Below are 19,893 nucleotides of genomic sequence, written 5' to 3' on the forward strand. Positions count from 1 at the left end.
AGGGGCAGGAGAGGAGATAGACCAGGTCTATCAAAATGCTCTACTAGTGGACACAGGTACATGAATTGGTCAAGGCATGACATGCTCCCAAATATCTCCAGTTCCTATACAATCACCTCAGTGCATTCAGGTCAATATCCAAACTAGCACATAAATGAATGCTTCCCCCAGCAAGAGCTATCCAAAGAGCTCATTCCTGATGCATAGATGCCCACCCCTCCTTTCTAGTATTAGACCTCCCCACCCTTCCTTTTCTATAGTCACAGCACTGTAGGCCTGGTTCAACCTGAGTAATTAAACATGGGTGAGACCTCATTTCTTGGAAGATAGGATTAGAAAGGAAATAAATCAGCAGGCTTAAAATAGAATGTTTGTGCTAAGATAAGTATATGGGTCAGTAAACTAAAAGACAAAATGTTCGAGCTAGCTAAGATGGGCGGGGGACATAGAATCATAGAATATCAGGGTTGGAAGGGACCCCAGAAGGTCATCTAGTCCAACCCCCTGCTCGAAGCAGGACCAATTCCCAGTTAAATCATCCCAGCCAGGGCTTTGTCAAGCCTGACCTTAAAAACCTCTAAGGAAGGAGATTCTACCACCTCCCTAGGTAACGCATTCCAGTGTTTCACCACCCTCTTAGTGAAAAAGTTTTTCCTAATATCCAATCTAAACCTCCCCCATTGCAACTTGAGACCATTACTCCTCGTTCTGTCATCTGCTACCATTGAGAACAGTCTAGAGCCATCCTCTTTGGAACCCCCTTTCAGGTAGTTGAAAGCAGCTATCAAATCCCCCCTCATTCTTCTCTTCCGCAGACTAAACAATCCCAGCTCCCTCAGCCTCTCTTCATAAGTCATGTGCTCTAGACCCCTAATCATTTTTGTTGCCCTTCGCTGGACTCTCTCCAATTTATCCACATCCTTCTTGTAGTGTGGGGCCCAAAACTGGACACAGTACTCCAGATGAGGCCTCACCAGTGTCGAATAGAGGGGAACGATCACATCCCTCGATCTGCTCGCTATGCCCCTACTTATACATCCCAAAATGCCATTGGCCTTCTTGGCAACAAGGGCACACTGTTGACTCATATCCAGCTTCTTGTCCACTGTCACCCCTAGGTCCTTTTCCGCAGAACTGCTGCCTAGCCATTCGGTCCCTAGTCTGTAGCGGTGCATTGGATTCTTCCATCCTAAGTGCAGGACCCTGCACTTATCCTTATTGAACCTCATCAGATTTCTTTTGGCCCAATCCTCCAATTTGTCTAGGTCCTTCTGTATCCTATCCCTCCCCTCCAGCGTATCTACCACTCCTCCCAGTTTAGTATCATCTGCAAATTTGCTGAGAGTGCAATCCACACCATCCTCCAGATCATTTATGAAGATATTGAACAAAACCGGCCCCAGGACCGACCCCTGGGGCACTCCACTTGACACCGGCTGCCAACTAGACATGGAGCCATTGATCACTACCCGTTGAGCCCGACAATCTAGCCAGATTTCTACCCACCTTATAGTGCATTCATCTAGCCCATACTTCCTTAACTTGCTGACAAGAATACTGTGGGAGACCGTGTCAAAAGCTTTGCTAAAGTCAAGAAACAATACATCCACTGCTTTCCCTTCATCCACAGAACCAGTAATCTCATCATAAAAGGCGATTAGATTAGTCAGGCATGACCTTCCCTTGGTGAATCCATGCTGACTGTTCTTGATCACTTTCCTCTCATGTAAGTGCTTCAGGATTGATTCTTTGAGGACCTGCTCCATGATTTTTCCAGGGACCGAGGTGAGGCTGACTGGCCTGTAGTTCCCAGGATCCTCCTTCTTCCCTTTTTTAAAGATTGGCACTACATTAGCCTTTTTCCAGTCATCCGGGACTTCCCCCGTTCGCCACGAGTATTCAAAGATAATGGCCAAGGGCTCTGCAATCACAGCCGTCAATTCCTTCAGCACTCTCGGATGTAACTCGTCCGGCCCCATGGACTTGTGCACGTCCAGCTTTTCTAAATAGTCCCTAACCACCTCTATCTCCACAGAGGGCTGGCCATCTTTTCCCCATTCTGTGCTGCCCAGCGCAGCAGTCTGGGAGCTGACCTTGTTAGTGAAAACAGAGGCAAAAAAAGCATTGAGTACATTAGCTTTTTCCACATCCTCTGTCACTAGGTTGCCTCCCTCATTCAGTAAGGGGCCCACACTTTCCTTGGCTTTCTTCTTGTTGCCAACATACCTGAAGAAACCCTTCTTGTTACTCTTGACATCTCTTGCTAGCTGCAGCTCCAGGTGCGATTTGGCCCTCCTGATATCTTTCCTACATGCCCGAGCAATATTTTTATACTCTTCCCTGGTCATATGTCCAACCTTCCACTTCTTGTAAGCTTCTTTTTTATGTTTAAGATCCGCTAGGATTTCACCATTAAGCCAAGCTGGTCGCTTGCCATGTTTACTATTCTTTCGACTCATCGGGATGGTTTGTCCCTGTAACCTCAACAGGGATTCCTTGAAATACAGCCAGCTCTCCTGGACTCCCTTCCCCTTCATGTTAGTCCCCCAGGGGATCCTGGCCATCTGTTCCCTGAGGGAGTCGAAGTCTGCTTTCCTGAAGTCCAGGGTCCGTATCCTGCTGCTTACCTTTCTTCCCTGCGTCAGGATCCTGAACTCAACCAACTCATGGTCACTGCCTCCCAGATTCCCATCCACTTTTGCTTCTCCCACTAATTCTACCCGGTTTGTGAGCAGCAGGTCAAGAAAAGCGCCCCCCCTAGTTGGCTCCCCTAGCACTTGCGCCAGGAAATTGTCCCCTACGCTTTCCAAAAACTTCCTGGATTGTCTATGCACCGCTGTATTGCTCTCCCAGCAGATATCAGGAAAATTAAAGTCACCCATGAGAATCAGGGCATGTGATCTAGTAGCTTCCGTGAGTTGCCGGAAGAACTGAGACACTGAGAAAACCATTTACTAAGAACAAAATAACAATGGACAAGAGAAGTCAGGAGCATAAAGATGATATAAAGAGTAAAGTTGAACATGGGCAACACATGGACAGACCATGCTGTACTGAAATTGGTTCCTGCAAAGTAACCAAGCCAATCCCAAAACATGTAATACAATGTATAATAAATGTAATATCATGTATAATATATATAAAGGAAGGGAGCTTCTGTGTAACTTTGAATGTGTAGTATGTCCTGTACTCACCCCCTACACTTGAGCATAATCAACTTGTGTAGTTTGTTTGTATGCCAAAAGAGAAACCTCAGTGACAAGTTCATAGTTGAGCTGTGTTCTTGGAAACAGAGTAAATAAGCTCCTCGAGGCTACTGAGTGGATAGTCTCAGAAGCCACCCCAACATACTCTTGAGTGGATAGGGTCTCAAAGGCTAACCCCCCCAAGCACTATCATCACTGAACCACAGAGTGCTTCATCTTCAGCAAGAGGAAAGGCAGAGTTCTTCTGTAACTACTAGTGCCAATAATCCTTGTACCCAGCATAGGTTGTCTAAAAAGAATATGAAATGACTGCCATTTTGCTCATGATCAGGAATTGGAATTGGGACGTCCAGAGTTAAATCACAAAGCTCAACAGCTTGAGCTAAACGATTAAGTTCCCTATCTCTTACCTGTAGCAGATTTATCTCCTGTGTGGATTAGACACATAGGAAGATGTGCAACACACTGAAAAGTGGGTTAAAAATACAGAACAAAACTATAGGTTTTATGTTGGGAATACAGCCAATAACCAATTCCCCAACACCAGCACCCACTGTTCTGTAACTGTGCCTTTATATTTCTGGCAGCATAAAGTGGCCTTAGTGCAATGAGAATGCAGAGCTTGGTATTCATTAAATGTAGTTCCCTGTTTTGATTAAGAGTTTATTTAATTTTAAAAATTTCCAATGTGCAGTCTTAAAATATCACTCTGCAGCTGGCTTCATGTATAGGGACTTCAGGATGGCACTACTGTTTGCTGCTTCAGACATCTGTCCTGCTGTGATTCAATACCTAATGACATTGATTTGCTCTTGACTGGAGGCTAAGAATGCACAATGTTCCACTGTACATTATCACTTTGTGGGTGGTGGTGGGGAGTAGAGAGTCAAAAGTGTTATCTGCAGCCTTTCAATATTGTATATTTTGATAGGCTGAGATTGATCAGCCTGTCTGCTGATAAAATAGTAGAAATGTCAGTACTAAAATAATCAAAAACATGACTAAAATGCTACTAAGGTTACAATAGTTTAGAACCCAGTTATACTGCATAAATTACTCTAGCCAATTAAACACTGAATCTCATTCTTATGACAATGATTATAATGAGAAAGGGAAATTGTAGAGCATGAATCTTTTCTTGTAACAAAGATTATAGCTAGGATTTAACAGGGTACAAAATTAAACCTATTCTCCTAATCTTGATATTGTCATCCGCTGTCCTTTTCAAATGCCATAAGAGAGGTGACTGCTTGGACACTATCAGTCACAAAAATTGAAAACGGATCTACACTTCCTTCAGCATAGTGAATCATCATGCAGAGATTGTACTGTAAGTGATAAAGGCTGCTACTTATGCAAATTAATTAATGGGCAAGGAAAAAAAGTCAGCCCTTTAATTTAGTAAAGCAAGGAAGGGAGTAGAGATGAAAAGTAGAGCTTGGCAAAACCGAGAGACTTGGCAAAATCCTTCCCTTTTATATTTAGATGAAAATAATTTATGTAATAGGATCAAAAGGTAGATGTTCCCTTTGCCTCAGCCTCCGAATCCTAAGTTGTTTGTTTTTGCTCTTTAACAGTTGCTGTGTGCCACACTCTTCTCTGTTGCATCATAGCAAGGTGATACCTTAAACCTAACCACAGTCTTCACTATCCAAAGTTGAAAGTCCTGTTCTTTTGACATTTATAAGTTCAGCAATTACTGCAGCAAGCAACACAAATCAATCTGCAAATTAAGGAAACAGTAGAATTTACTAAATGAAGTCTAGTGACTAATCTCTGAATAATACACCATGGTATTATATCAGTCTGGAAAGCAAAACTTCAGCAAATCAAAGACATTAATTGGCATATCAAATGTCCTTTATGTTGCAGTCACAGGCTTTTAAATTGTGTAATATTGGGAAATGAGCATTATTATTAGCTAGATTTCTCACGTTGGTTTTTTATCGTTTGGAGACCATTAAAACTGATGGGTTAAGTTTACAAAATACTCTGGTCCAGATTCACCACTGTTTTACTTCTGTTTTATGCCAGAGTAATGCCACTGAAATCTATGGAATTTTACCAGTACAACACTGATGTAACAAAATGATAAATCAGACCCTTTAAGTCAATGATATGATAAATCATAAATACTCCCACTCTAGAGAGGAAGGATGATCCACTGTTAAGGTGCTAACCTGAGACTTGGGAGACACCAGGTCAATGCTCTGCTCTACCATACACTTCCCGTGTGACCCTGTGTTTCTCTGGGCCTCCAGACCCAATATGTAAAATGGGGATAATAGTACCTCCGTACCTCACTGGGAAGATTGTGAGGCATTCAGATTTATGGACCCTATTACCATTGTAAGCACTATAGATAGATAGAAGGCTACAGAAATTTTAAAATTGCAATTTGAAGATAAAATATAAATAACTTATAATGTAAGATTATTCAACATAAGTGAAGAATAGACACTATACTTTTTTAAATTATTTAAGAGCTGGACTCAGAAGCATTAGTTATCTCCATGAGTAACCTTTAAGCTTCTAAAGTGAAAAACATTATTATTGTCCTGTGCATCTAGTCCTAAAATCTGTGAATAATTCACTAGTGTGCCAAGGTCATAATGCCCCAGCACTTTTCCATCTCCATATCATAAATCACCATTTAATTTTCACTGCACAGACCCAACCTGCATAGATGCAAAACCTGAAATTATGAGTGAAAATAATTTATTTCTTAGGTGACAAGTGGGGAAAATATGGACACATTGTTACAGAAAGTGATTCATCCATGTGGTTGCATAACGATAAAGACATACATAAACATTTTAATGATGAGATGTCCTAAGAGTGCCTCTTTTTATGTTTACATGAGTATAAATAACTACCGGTTTTCAGCAATATATCATTTATGTATAAAAGAACAAGCATGTATTGTTAACTCACATATAACAGTCAGAAATGTCATATGTGAGTTACTATTGCATGATTTGCAAAATGCCAGGAGTTTAGTTTGTGCCATTAGGTCTTTACATAAAGTGAACATAGAGAGTTATTCTTGTAACACTTGATAGGAAAGAGAGAGAGAAATGCTAATGAGATGAGTAATCCCTCCCACAAGTGTCTGGTTTTTCACTCAGTCATGACATTATTTAAAATTACAAAATTAAAAAACAAACAAAACACTTGAAATTAATTTGATATATACAGAGGGTCAAAACCTGAAGTTGTTAGGCAGAGCTGGCCTTGGTGGCAGGCAATCAGCGTGGTTCCCCAGAGTGCCAACTTCCAGAGGCACCATATCAACATCTGGTGGCAGGGGAGGGGGGACCACATCAAGGTTTGTTAGTTTGTTTGCTCGGCCATTTCGGGTGCGGCAAAAACGTTTTCCATCGAGTGACAGAACACCTATGGCTGGCCCTGTCATTGAGCAGTGAAGAAAAGTCTTGCATTCAGGAGAAACATTTTCACACAAAGTGAATGAGAACTTTCCATCTTAGCAGGACATTTTCAAAGGCACAAATAGCAGTTAGGTACTTAACACTCACTGACTGTTGGGCCCTCCCTGAGAACATGGTATTGCTTAGAACACTGCTGACTGGGACTCATGACACAAAGTCAATGAAGAGGGATATTTTCAAAGGTACACGTGTCAGGAAGGTTGCTACTCCTTCTCTCTTTCACTTTCCCCTCCTTCTCCAGCATTTTCTCACATGAACTTGCTCCTCCTCAGTACTTCTTCATCCTGGTTTCTCCTGGATATTAGCGCACATTAAGTCTTTAGGCTTCTCTTCCTCAATGGACTGGTCACCTCTCAATTTTAGTGGACTAGAACTCCTGCTCAGATTTCATACTCGCTAAATTGCATAAGGAAATGAGCAGCTACAGAGCAAGTCAGTGTCTGTGAGACCAGTGGAGGTGTCATTTTGCTGTGGTGGCAGATCACTGCTGCATTCCTCTGGTCCACTCCCAGAGGAAGGCAGCAGGCCAGGGGAAGGCAGCGATATGTTTCCAGCTTTTTTCCCCCCTCAACATTTGTTGTTGAAAGGCAAGATATATTAACCACCTGGAACTCTGTATTCAAGAATTGAGTTCCTGGAGGCAGGGTATGAAAGCATTTTCTATCAAGAGTGACTGTCTATGCTGTGTGTGAGGAAAGAGAAGGTTTTGCTAGTCTGAATGGGAAGAAACTGACCAGAGTGGAAAAAAGGCATTTGTTCAAGAACCCTGAGTATTTTGTAGTACACAGATTTGGGGCAGCTCTGAAGCTTTGGTGGATCTGGACCTGTTTTAATTATAATACAACCTTAATGTTTGGAAATCCTATCCACTTCAAATTGCTGTCACATCACATATCAATATGATGTAGTAAGACACATTTAGCAAAATGGACAAGATGACTTAATTGGATTTTTCCATTTTTAACATGACTATCCATGGAGTAAAGGTCTTTGCTGTTTTTCAGGTACTGGTGGGGAAATATATATATATATATATAAATACATAAATTTATATATATATATATATATATATATATATATATATATAAATACTGGACAGTAAAAAGAGAGTAGACGATAGAACTGTCACAGCTTGGAAGAGGTATTTGGTGTTTTCTATCCAAAATTCTGATTTTTTCATATAATTATTTAAAACGAAGGAATTAGGAGGAGATTCCTCTACCTCCACATGATAGCTGCTGCATTATAGATTCAAACACTTTTCTCTACTTTCTCAGGGCCAATTCTGATTGTGTTGCTGTTATACCAATAAAATAAAAACCAGCAGGATCTTATTAAAGGGGAAGAGCCAAAATACCACATTTATTGTGAATACAGAAAGAATCATAGTAAGCAGTTAGTTATAGCTATAACATTCCATTCAATCTCATATTTATTTACACATTCATTCATGCACACACACACACACACACACACACACACACACAGGTTCTGCAAGGTTGTTATCATAGTTACCAGCCTTAGAGTTGTTCATGCCAAGCCACTGGCCAGGTGGCCTGGACATAAGGAGGGAGCAGGGCCTTGTCAGATGCACATCTGATGCTCCTGGAAGTTGATTTGCAGAATCAAACCCCAAAGTTCTCACTTTCTAGAGTCTATTTTTATAGGAATTTCTTCCTATGCCAGTCTATGGGAATTGCTTCATCATGCTGTTGCTGAATCAATCAGCAGATAGCACATTCCTGATGGCTCCGTGCTGCCAGATGTTATCTTGTTCTTTGGTCCTCCCATTCTTAAGGCTGTTGGGTGGATTCCAGTCTGCCCTCCGGGGGTCCTCTGGTTATTTCCACTTGACGCCTTCTTCAGACGATGGACACTGCATTCTTAGGCTGGTACCTCCCTGATCATTCAGTTATTATCCACACCAAGCATCCATCCACATACATCCTCTATCTCTATTTTAATCACAATAGTTAACAAAGCAAGATGAATACAACAAAAGGGTGGGGAGTCTCTGGGTACTGTTTCTATTGTTCCCCCACAGTTTGGACTAAGGGGGAAGTGAATAGCAGTGTGCACGAAATTGCTGTGCTGTAATTCGTCTGTGTAGACTCTGCAGGCACAAACTTAAAGATCCCAAGTTCACACTAATGTAGTCCTATTTATATCTACGGCACACCAGCTTGCCATGCACTAAGTGGCTGTGTGGATTCTGCTACTCTACAGTAAAGCCTTCTGTCATGAGCTTTGACATAGTGGCAAGCTGGTGCACTGTAGATTTACACCCTAGCTTGCTGCACGCTAAGTCTCCAGGTAGACATGCCCTAAGTGTGAGAATATTGTTTCTATCAGCCAGCTATGGGTATAAAAGGCAGATCTGAATATCATCATATTGACTTTATTTTCTTAACAATCTACGTCAACAGTATAAGCAAAAGAGCACTCAAATTACAGTCTTTAATCTCTCCATAATGTGTTAGCCTACTTTTATATTTTATAGGAAAAAAGTAATAATTCTGAAGAGAAAAAAGCAATTCAATTCAGAATAAATCTAACTGCCAACATCTCTTTATAAGAAATGGTAAATAACCATTAATTCTGATGAGAATGCTAACATTACAGTACAGTGGCTTAATCAAAAGTACGTGTTCTGTTTACAATGCATTTTCGTTATGGTGTTCTTGAAGTATGAACCAATTCTGCTGTTCTTATTCAGAGACCTTACTATGCACGTGGTCTTACTAGTTTCAATGGAACTATTTCTGGAGTAAGAATCATAGAATCATAGAATATCAGGGTTGGAAGGGACCCCAGAAGGTCATCTAGTCCAACCCCCTGCTCGAAGCAGGACCAATTCCCAGTTAAATCATCCCAGCCAGGGCTTTGTCAAGCCTGACCTTAAAAACCTCTAAGGAAGGAGATTCTACCACCTCCCTAGGTAACGCATTCCAGTGTTTCACTACCCTCTTAGTGAAAAAGTTTTTCCTAATATCCAATCTAAACCTCCCCCATTGCAACTTGAGACCATTACTCCTCGTTCTGTCATCTGCTACCATTGAGAACAGTCTAGAGCCATCCTCTTTGGAACCCCCTTACAGGTAGTTGAAAGCAGCTATCAAATCCCCCCTCATTCTTCTCTTCTGCAGACTAAACAATCCCAGCTCCCTCAGCCTCTCCTCATAAGTCATGTGCTCTAGACCCCTAATCATTTTTGTTGCCCTTCGCTGGACTCTCTCCAATTTTTCCACATCCTTCTTGTAGTGTGGGGCCCAAAACTGGACACAGTACTCCAGATGAGGCCTCACCAGTGTCGAATAAAGGGGAACGATCACGTCCCTCGATCTGCTCGCTATGCCCCTACTTATACATCCCAAAATGCCATTGGCCTTCTTGGCAACAAGGGCACACTGCTGACTCATATCCAGCTTCTCGTCCACTGTCACCCCTAGGTCCTTTTCCGCAGAACTGCTGCCTAGCCATTCGGTCCCTAGTCTGCAGCAGTGCATTGGATTCTTCCATCCTAAGTGTAGGACCCTGCACTTATCCTTATTGAACCTCATCAGATTTCTTTTGGCCCAATCCTCCAATTTGTCTAGGTCCTTTGTATCCTATCCCTCCCCTCCAGCATATCTACCACTCCTCCCAGTTTAGTATCATCCGCAAATTTGCTGAGAGTGCAATCCACACCATCCTCCAGATCATTTATGAAGATATTGAACAAAACCGGCCCCAGGACTGACCCCTGGGGCACTCCACTTGACACCGGCTGCCAACTAGACATGGAGCCATTGATCACTACCCGTTGAGTCGAAGAGACTACCGTACGTTCTCATCTTGAATAAAGGGAGCAGAATTGGGCTCTATACTAGGAACATTTTATTTAACTCGTGTCAGGGTTCCCTCTCCACTGTGAACTCTAGGGTACAGACATGGGGACCCTCATGAGAGACCCCCTAAGCTTATTTCCACCAGCTTAGGTTAAAAACTCCCCAAGGCACAAATTCTCCCTTGTACCTTGGATTAGGTAACGCTGCCACCACCAAGTGATTTAGACAAACTCAGGGAAAGGACCACTTGGAGTTCCTATTGCCCCCTAATATCCCTCTAAGCCCTCACACCCCCTTCCCTGGGGAGGCTTGAGAATAAACAAGATGAGCACAGGCCAACCTTGGGGTTTTTTTAGGACACTAAAAAAAAAACCCAATCAGATTCTAAAAGAAACATAACTTAATGATAAAGAAAAATGGTAAAAGAAGCACCTCTGTAAAATTAGAATAGAAGATAATCTTACAGGGCAATCAGATTCAAAAACACAGAGGATTTCCGTCTGGGCCAAACTTTAAAGTTACAAAAAAAAAAACCCCAGGAATACACCTTCCTCTCAGCATGGAGAAAATCACAAGCCAAAAGAAAAATAAGCTAACACATTCCCTTACTAGTACTGACTAATTCTAATGGAGTTGGACTGCATGCTTCCTTGATCTGTGTCCTGCAAGCACACAGAACAGACAGACAAAAACCTCCCCCTCCCCCAGATTTGAAAGTATCTTGTCCCCTTATTGGTCCTTTTGGTCAGGTGCCAGCCAAGTTACCTGAGCTTCTTAACCCTTTACAGTCAAAAGGATTTTCTGCCTCTGGCCAGGAGGGATTTTATAGCACTGTATACAAGAAGGTTGTTACCCTTCCCTTTATATTTATGACAACTCATATGCTCAGTATGGAGAGGCTATAAAGTTATTTAAGAGTGCTGGATTTTATTACTGATATTCTGATGCAATAAATGATCACATGTAATACTGGTGACTTTTATGTATTACTTTATTTGACTTTTGCCAAATACAGATGACATTTATTCAATATTTGGACAATACTATCCCAAGGCATTCAGTACACACATAAAATGAGATGACTTTGGTTTTCTGGCCAGCATTTTTTCCCTTGTGAAATGCCACCACAATGCAGATATACATATATATATAAAATAAGCCTTTTGCTGGTATAAAATAGCTGTAAAGTTTGACTTGGACATTTAGGATCTGATCCAGCAAAGCACCTAAGCATGTGAATAGTCCTCTTGACTACTCATATACTTAAAAGTTAAGCATGTGCTTAAATGCTTTATTGGTTTGATACCATACAGTACAAGCAGTTTAGAGGAGGGGTGGGCAAACTTTCTGGCTCGAGGGCCACATCAGGGTTGCAAAACAGTATGGAGGGCCGGGTAGGGAAGGCTGTGCCTCCACAAACAGCCTGGCCACCGCCTCCTATCCTCCCCCTCCCACTTCCCACCCCCTGACTGCCATCCTCAGAACCCCTGACCCATCCAACCCCCCCGCTCCTTGTCCCATGACCGCCCCCTCCCATGACCCCCTGCCCCTAACCGCCCCCCCGGGACCCTCGGCCCCTATCCAACCCCCCCTCCCCCCCGTCCCCTGACCCCTATCCACACTGCCACCCCCTGACAGGCCCCCTGGAAACCCTGACCCATCCAATCTCCCCCCACTTCTTGTCCCCTGACTGCCCCCTCCTGGGACTCCCATTCCTAACTGCCTCCCAGGACCCCACCACCTATCCAACCCCCCTTCTCCCTGTCCCCCCCTCCCAGGATCCCCCAACCCCCTATCCAACCCCCCGTGCTCCCTGTCTCCTGACTGCCTCCCCGAACCTCTGCTGCATCCAACTGTCCCCTGACTGTCCCCCGGTACCTCCTGCCCCTTATCTACCCCCTGTCCCCTTACCATGCCTCTCAGAGCAGCAGGACAGGCTTATTGCAAAGCCTGGGAGGTGGGCGGGTGCAAGCCATGTTGCCTACGTGGCAGCAAGGGAGGGAGGACAGCGGGGAAGGGGCCAGGGGCTAGTCTCCCTGGCCGGGAGCTCAGGGGCCGGGCAGAATGGTCCCGCGGGCTGGATGTGGCCCGCGGGCTGTAGTTTGCCCACCTCTGGTTTAGAGGAATGCTTATCTTATATAAAATGAGTCCTCTCCAATTTTTCAACATCCGTTTTAAAATGAGGACACCAGAACTGGAAACAGTATTCTTGTATAGGTCTTACCAATGCTGTAGATAGAGGGAAAATCCTTATTTCAATGTTAGTTAATTTAAAATTGATTTTAGAAGGGGTTTTAAGATGAAAATATTACAGGATTTTTAAAGTAAATATACTTGTTTTAGAAACTCCATTTTTTGAAGTCTATCAAGTTTGATATGTCATTTAGATGATGAATCACAGTCATTTATTTTGACATGGAGTTAATAACAAGTGCTTTCAAAGACATACTATAGAGTTAATAACATGAAAAGTTATTAAAATGGAAACTGTTATAATATTTTGATAATATTTACTGTGGTGTCATGTTTATATGCCTGACAAGATGATTTTGCCGATCACAGAAGCGTAACCATGACAGATTGAGACAATAAAATTATTGAGAGATTTTTTAAATTCAAAGCACTTTACAAACAGTGAATTAATGAATACCCACAATGCCTTGGTCAGATAGGTAGTTAAGTATTAATCCCATTTTGCAGACTGAAAAAAACAAGGCAAAGAGGCTAAGGGCTAAAATCTAGTTGGCTCCGACATAGTGCACAGTTTCAGGAAGGTATTAAGGAGTCTTATTCCCTCCTGGTGAGGCTGCTGAGGGGCGAATCAGAATTACAGCCACTGCACTGTGGGGCACTCAGGGCTGCTATTGAGGTATTCTCCAGGGGAGGCATGTCAGAACAGACAGGGTGAGAGGGACAGCCATCTCCAAATGCAGCAGATCATATTAGTTGTACAGAGGGGAGTAAGCTGCAGCCTATAAAGTGGGTGTAGTAGCTTCTGCATTCCCCGCACACCAGAAGTTTGGGGAGGCATTCTACCTTTAAGGCAAAATGGCTCTGGCTCTCCTCTGGGATATTGTGGCACCATACAGAACCTCAGTTCATGGCTGTGACTGAACAGCCACAATCTAGTGCTAAGGGAGTTGTCCAAACCAACAAACAGATTCAGGGACAGATCCAAGACTGGAATTAAGAATATAATCCTTGGCTTCCTATCCTGTGCTCAGGCAACTAATCCATTTTGTAAGGAGTACAAATGTTAATGCTTTTCACACTGTATACGTTCTGATCAAATAATCCCAATATCCCGAACAATGTCAGTTAGTCTCATCGATTTTTCCCATGAAAGGAAATCTGTTAGTGGTGAACACACACACACACACACACACACAAATCAAATCTATACAGCATTGCACATATACTAAATTCCATGTACTTTTTGTCAAAATCATTTATCATCTTGTTTTCCTGGAAATGTCTAATGAAACAGTGAGGTGGCTTATCTAAATGAAAGGGTAAGGGCCTGATCCTGTCAGCACTTACTCGTTTGAGCAACTCTACTTTTGTGAGTAGTGCCACTGCAATCACATTACTCACATACATGTTTGAATGACCTAAAGCTGTGGCAGCTATTCCCTTCAAGAAGGAGATTTCTGAAGTCATAACTAGGTTTGGGGGTCATACAAAGTTGGAAAACCAAGAAGAGAAAAAAACTACATGCTTAATAGCACTTTGAAAATTTAAAGGCTGCCAAGATATTTTACAGCCAGCATCAATGAATACAGTTTATAGAAAAATGAATCTTTGTCTTTTTTGATTTAACAAATAATTATTATGATTTATAATTGCTGCAATAATTGGACTGATCCAGAAAATCAATGTTCAAAGGATATTTATAGCTATTAACAGCATCTTCATCATGTACCTTGAAAATCTTTATTAACCTTAAATATCTTTCACACTTTAATGTGAAATTCATGTTAAATGCATCTTAAGATCAAGGTGACTTTTACAACAAGTTTTGTCTAAGGCATGCATTACAATATACACATGGTCGTCAGTGCTTTGAGTGACAGACTGCAATCTAATCTTGCATTCCATTTGCAGAGGCAGTTTCACAATGGCTCTGACATTGATCATCTGCTCATTTGATCTGTTAACCTTATCAGACTGATTGTAAAGAAAAATGATTGAATACTTTCAATGGAGTATAGAAGAATCTGCCAGTATACATTTTACTTCTTTTTATCATAAGCATCTCTTTCAATCAGTTTTTTTAGACTGGAAAATCCAATTAAGTTAATATTTTTATGAATTTTGTTTAGGTGAGCAAGTTTCAATAATGTGGAGCTCTAGAACTGATATGGCTATTTGCCAGGATGGGCAGGAATGGTGTCCCTAGCCTCTGTTTGCCAGAAGCTGGGATTGGGTGACAGGGCATGGATCACTTGATGATAATCTGTCTGTTCATTCCCTTTGGGGCACCTGCCGTTGGCCACTGTCAGAGGACAGGATACTGGGCTTGATGGACCTTTGGTCTGACCCACTAATGGCCGTTCTTATGATTGGTGAAAGGAGAATGGATCATGAACCACCAAATTTAGGATATGGCATCAGTAACTAACATATATCATTGCAGACATGAAATCATCATATCCCTGCATCTATCACAGTCAGTGTCTGTCAGCCTGTTAACTGTATAATAAATCTTATCCCTCTGGCCACATTTTATGGACAAAATCTATTTTCAAAACCCCAAAATAAAGTCACCATGTAAGAATCAGAATTAATTTCTGAGACAGAAATTGTTTGGATGTATATTCATGAAAGGCCTAGGTAAATGAGTTTGGTGGTCTCAGCTGAGTTCCCAGCAGATGTATGCCCATATTACAAAGCCCACCAGCACAAATGGAATGAATTTTCAGCCTTAGCTGAAAGGCCAAAGACTCAATGAGCCCTCCTCACCATATTATCTGAGCACCTCACTGTCACTGATAGATTTTATCTTCATAACACTCATGTGAAGTAGGGAAGTACTACCCCATTTTACAGATGGAAAACTGATGCACACAGTAGATTAAATGGCTGTAGTCACAGAAGTGTTGAACACAGGTGTCCTTTGTCTAAGTCCAGTGCCTTATCCACTAGACCATCCTCCCTCCCTCCCTCTATTGATATCTGTAGGTCAGGCCTGAAGCACATTAGTGGGACAATTTGGGGAATCTCCAAATAAACTGTTTCCTTTCATTAATTTCTTTTTGTATGAATTGCTAATTTGCCCACTCCCTGTCCATCTGCTTATGGGGAGAAATACCAGGTATGCAACCTCTACTCCCTCTGCGTCCTCTATGTGCATGAACCTGTGCAGGGGGTGTATGTCTGACTCCCTTACTCCACTGCACAGGTATGTTAGAGCCAGATAGGGTTTGACATCTGTTGTGTAATGTACTAAGCTCCATGTACGTCTTCCCCCGTGTGTTTCCCCAGCCCAATATTTATCTCTCTCCATATTTATTATTTAAATATATGATTTCTGGAAATGTTATCCTGTATTAAAATATTATCTTTAAAAGATTTATAAATATCCATTAATAAATATGATCATAAATGACAGAATTATCTACTTAATACTGTGTTGTCCTCTGAAGAGAGTCTCACACCAAGAGATGTAACTTTAAAAAGGCCCTGTGACATGGTTTTGATAATCCTCTCTGATTACTTAGAAAAGAGGTTTAACATGTAATTAAATGGACATACTGTCTGTGTCAAGTTCCTTAGAGGCTTCATCCTAATTACCAGTAGCAACAAACAAATCATTCAAAAATATAATTAGAAGTTACAGTAGTTACTAACCATAGCTTTTACAGTTAATTAAAAATATAATACACAGTGCACATAATTTCTAGTGAGAAATGATTAAATGCAACTAGAAGACTCCTTATGGAACTGCAAAAAAGGCTAAAGATACTGGCTATGGGAAAGGCCATCCTAATGATTGCTACAGTATCTCTGTCTGCTTCTCAGTTGTACCCTATTCTCCTAAGAAAATGGAAAGGTGTATTTTGACAAAGAAGGAAAACATGTTTTATGATATGAAAATGGTATTTTATTCTTCCCTCCCTCTTGCATTACTTAACTTTCCAGTAAATAAACAAAATATGAAGGGCAAGTGGGGGAACCAATGTACAAAGGCATAAAGATAGTCTCATGGCTTCTTAAACCATGCAGTTATCCCATCCCCTAACTACAACTGTTCTATTTCAGTGCATATAATTACTTTCATAAGTAGCATTGATCAGAATTGCTCAGTGAAAAGAATGCTGTATTCAATCATATTTATGAAGAATTCATTCAAAAAGAACAAATTCCACTTTATGATCTTTTTCTGTAGCAAAATTCTATTTTTTAAAATAGATTTAGAAATACTACTTTTGAGTGCCACTATATATAAAACCACATGGTGATTCTGCTTATTTATAATGACATCATTTACTTGGCATCATATACTTTCAGACAAATATGACTATTTCTGTGATCACTAATACTCAAACCATTTTTCACTGAATATTGCTTACTTATTATTTGTCTGTTGTCAGCCTGGAAAGAGACAACAGTTTGCAAACACTGACCTTTGAGGTTACAGGTAAAATCTTGGAAATATCTATCCTGTAACAAATTAGAATAAAATACAACTAAGCTTGCTATTTTTTTTTTAAATGCAACACTAAAAGCCCTGCAACCTGTTTCACTGCAGGTAAACTTGTTAGAACATGTGCAGGCTAACATAAGGCCTAGCCTTTATCTATCTAATCTGCGATGAATACAACAGGTCACCATCTGGCATTCATGTATATCCATAAGTAAAAGACACCTCTATACTTCAATTATTTCAAACTTTAGCTGTAACTTACCATTTTGTTTCCGGATATAGAGGGTATCAGACTTAATTTCGTCTTGTCTTTCCAGGGTTCATGACAAATTAACTGTTTTTGTTCTGAATTTCAGATGCAGACAGTGAGACAGGGAGAGCTCCTCTGTTGCTAGGGGAACCTGACGCTGGGGGTTTAGTGACAACATCAGATGGTATTATACTGGAGAGACTCAGTATGAGAGACAAGGGAACCTGCAGATGAGAAATAAGAATTAATTCAAACTATTAAAAATCAATTGTAGCATGCTCAAAAGTAGAAGAGGAATAGATACAGAATCCTTTATTTCCCCAAGATAATATTATTGTAAATAGTTACAAGAAACATATTTATGGTAGAGAAACCTATGTAAGTGAAACAAGAGATGTGGGGACAAATAACTAATCTTCCAAGGGCTTTATTGATTATGTAAAGTTTATAAAATTAGCATTCACTATTGTGTTCATTTTGCCTGGAAGACACCTCTCAACTCTTACTTTTTCAAAACACTAACAATTTTTAAGTGGCTAACATAAAGAAACGTAATTATTGTACCTCTTCATGTTTAAGTACGTTAGCTCTGGTTACAAATGAACTCAAACTGAGAAGTTTGGATCCATATCCCATTCTGGATTTCCCAATGCTTGGAATGTTCAGATCCAGGGTTTTGTTTCAGATCCACATGTCTGTAGTTTTTTTTATTTTCTAATATGAATTTAATAATCATCTTGTATTTACCATATAATAGTGCTGAACATAGCAGGTAAGAACTGAAGTCTGAAAACTACAATCAGTAGAGAGAAGGGAGAATAGAGTGGGATTGTATACCGGAGAACGAGAAAATGCAGAACATGCATACACATATCTGGTTTCAGTAAAGAAACCAGAAAGTGATCACTTTACTCATCATCCAAAGTTTTCTTCCTTTCTCTAGATTACAGTTGACCCGTTGATCACTGATTTCACTATTGTGTTATAGATAGACAAATGTGCTCCTTGAAGTCTTTAAACCACGATTTGAGGACTTCAATAGCTCAGACATAGGTGAGAGGTTTTTTGCAGAAGTGGGTGGGTGAGATTCTGTGGCCTGCGTTGTGCAGGAGGTCGGACTAGATAATCATAATGGTCCCTTCTGACCTTAATATCTATGAATCTTTTAATCTAAGTGTTAACTGAAAATGAAAGAGTGGTATATAAGGGAAAGCCTGACATGTTTTTTGTCACTCAAGTTGGAGTTCTACAATACTCAATTAATAGGGGAGTTTACAGGAATATACAGTAATACCATTTTAATTTTAGTATATAGCCTTTCATCCCAAAGGGTTTTACAACTACGTCACATAAATCATCACTGAAACTCAGCTACTTCTAAGGTACACTGCTCTACAATGGGAGGACGGAAAATGCTGGCCAGGTTCTAAGCGGCAAACCCTCATTCTCATGAAAAATTCTATGGGGAATATACTTTCCAGACAAAGCATGGAACTGTTATAAGAACATAAGAATGGTCATATTGGGTCAGACAATGGTCCACCTAGCCCAGTATCCTGTCTTCCAACACTGGCCAGTTCCAGAAGCTTCAGAGCAAATGAACAGAACAGGGCAATTACTGAGTAATACATCCCCTGCCTCTCAGTCCTAGCTTCTGGCAGTTAGAGGGTTAGGGACATCCAGAGCATGGGGTTGTGTCCCTGACCATCTTGGCTAACAGGCATTGATGGACCTATCCTCCATGAGTTTTCCCTAATTCTCTTTTGAACCCGTTGTACTTTTGGCCTTCACAACATCTCCTGGCAACAAGTGCCAGAGGCTGACTGTGTATTTTGTGAAGAAGTACTTTCTTATCTTAGTTTTACACCTGCTATCTATTAATTTCATCAGGTGACCACAGGTTCTTGTGTTATGTGAAAGGGTATATAACACTTTTTTATTCACATTCTCCCAACTATTCATGATTTTATAGACCTCTATCATATCCCACCTTAGTCATCTCTTTTCTAGTCCCAGTCTTTTTAATCTCTCCTGATATGGAAGCTATTCCATTCCCCTAATCATTTTAAATGTTTTAATTAAAAGACCCCTGTGATGTTTTAAGGATCACCCAGATGAGTAAGGGGTTCTGTCAGCACCTGCCCTGTAACCTTGAGAGCCTTTGTGCTGTGCAGTTATGGTTCAGACCCGTGACACCAGCATCTAGCTCACAAGCCTAAGGTCTCACCCTGGTTCTCACCAGCCCAGTTACTCTTTGCAGGGTGACACCAACAGCCCTTCCTGTCCCAATTCTCCCCAAATACGTCGTCCCCAAATCTTTAACTACCAGACATCTTGATTTTTCCCCATTTGGTTCATCACCCCCAAAGGTGTGAGAGCAGACCCTCAGTTGCCAGCTTATTTTGGCAAACACACGCCACACAGTTTGCACACCAGAGTCCTGTTTGTGGTAAAATAAACGAACAAATGAAAAAAAGTTTTTTTTAATAGAAAAAGCATAGATTCAAATATGAAA

The 19,893-nt window shown here is 41.1% G+C and overlaps 1 protein-coding gene across 1 annotated transcript in view; it reads right to left on the reverse strand.

Moving 5' to 3' along the window:
• LOC141984481 (protein eyes shut homolog) overlaps positions 1-17,515 on the reverse strand; it is a 785,366-nt gene extending 767,851 nt beyond the window's left edge. Inside the window, exon 1 of the mRNA XM_074947561.1 lies at positions 17,391-17,515. The gene's annotated coding sequence lies outside the window, so the exon portion shown is untranslated. The remainder of the gene's footprint in view (positions 1-17,390) is intronic.
• Between the last annotated feature and the right edge of the window lie 2,378 nt (positions 17,516-19,893).

This window comes from Natator depressus, chromosome 3, assembly GCF_965152275.1.
Source record: "Natator depressus isolate rNatDep1 chromosome 3, rNatDep2.hap1, whole genome shotgun sequence".
Taxonomy (NCBI): Eukaryota; Metazoa; Chordata; order Testudines; family Cheloniidae; genus Natator; species Natator depressus.